Genomic DNA, 1,498 nt, shown 5'->3' with positions numbered 1-1,498 from the left:
TCCCTCTTCATTGCTGGCACTACAGTGTGTATGTGTTTTTGTTTGTCTTTGCTGTTGAGCGCTACTGCATAGTTAAAAGGTTTTCCATGTCTTCGGAGTGGGGAAGGAGCTTCTGGCAGCAACTCAGGCATGCTGTAAAGACGCGAGATCTCTGCGAGAACCTTCTAACAAGCTTACCTCTCGTTTGACTTGAGAAATCTTCACGGGAACCTGGGGCAGAGGCTGGGTTCCTTGAGGGAAGGGACGTGTTTTACTTGCTTTTGTCTCTTACGCCTAGCACGGCGCCTGATACACTTTGACAGATGTTGACTGAATTCAGACATTAAAGGCTGTGTTGGCAACAGCACACTGTGCAAGCAGCCAGATCACTGCATAGTTTCTCTAAGGATGGCCACTGCTCTGATGTGACACACACACACACACACACACACACACACAATTTTTCCCCCTGTGAATGCGCTCTGTCAAAGTAAGATGGCTTCTAGCACATAAAATGAGTACAAACCATGGTTCTTTTGCCTCTCAAAGCACAATCCTTGCTGCTGAGGTCCCAATTGTTCTGCTTTTCCAGACTCTTTTTCGGTTTTGTTTGTTTGTCTTTTAAAACACCACACTCCGACACAACTGCTTCCGGGGTGCTGGGTGACCTTGAGCCCTAGGAAACGCGATGGCGGTGGATTTGAGGCTGAGCGTCTTCTGCGGTGCCCCGGGAGCCCGAGCTCTGTTCCACCGAGCCCCAGTGGTCAGCCTGCGCTTGCCTCAGCATTTCTCCAGGACCGCTCTACTCGGGGGGTGCAGCACATCCACCTGTCCCCCAGTCACCACGCAGGCTCCAAGGCTGCATCTATCCACTGGACTGGTGAGAGGGTGGTCAGTGTTTTGCTCCTGGGCCTGCTCCCAGCTGCTTATTTGAATCCCTGCTCGGTGATGGACTACCCCCTGGCAGCAGCCCTCACGCTTCATAGTCACTGGGGCATTGGACAGGTTGTTACTGACTAGGTCCACGGGGAAGCTACCCAGAAAGCTGCCAAGGCAGGCCTGTTGGCACTCAGCTGTGACCTTTGCTGGCCCTTGTTACTTCAACGACCACGACGTCGGCATCTGCAAAGCTGTGGCCATGCTATGGAAACTCTGACTCTTTTTACTTCACACCCTAAAAACTGATTGCACACCTCTTTGCCTCTGCTGTGTTATGCCATTCGCCTGTCTATAAGGAGGAAATAACAGACATGTCCAAAGATTAAACCTGCCATATGACTAGGAAAAAGTGTGAGAAGAATTGTATTCATGAAGTAGACTGAGTTCCATTTTCTAGTGAGATGATACAGGAACTAACTCTTAACTACTCCCCAACCCCACAGTATAACAAAAGGAATATGAGCCCTTGCCTTTTAATTGGATAGTCTCTAAGTGAGGATTCAGTTGGTTACTATCAGCACGTTATGATTAAAGGTCTTCTGTGTTCGTTCAGGCAATGACGGAAAATGGGCAAGACTGC

The 1,498-nt window shown here is 49.5% G+C and overlaps 1 pseudogene; it reads left to right on the top strand.

Moving 5' to 3' along the window:
- The first annotated feature begins 667 nt into the window (after window positions 1-667).
- Window positions 668-1,135, top strand: LOC142434632 (succinate dehydrogenase [ubiquinone] cytochrome b small subunit, mitochondrial pseudogene; annotated as a pseudogene).
- Window positions 1,136-1,498: the final 363 nt, after the last annotated feature.

Source organism: Tenrec ecaudatus, chromosome X (assembly GCF_050624435.1).
Source record: "Tenrec ecaudatus isolate mTenEca1 chromosome X, mTenEca1.hap1, whole genome shotgun sequence".
Taxonomy (NCBI): domain Eukaryota; kingdom Metazoa; phylum Chordata; class Mammalia; order Afrosoricida; family Tenrecidae; genus Tenrec; species Tenrec ecaudatus.
Note: the sequence above shows the minus strand (reverse complement) of the source record. Positions and strands in the feature narration are given on the sequence as shown.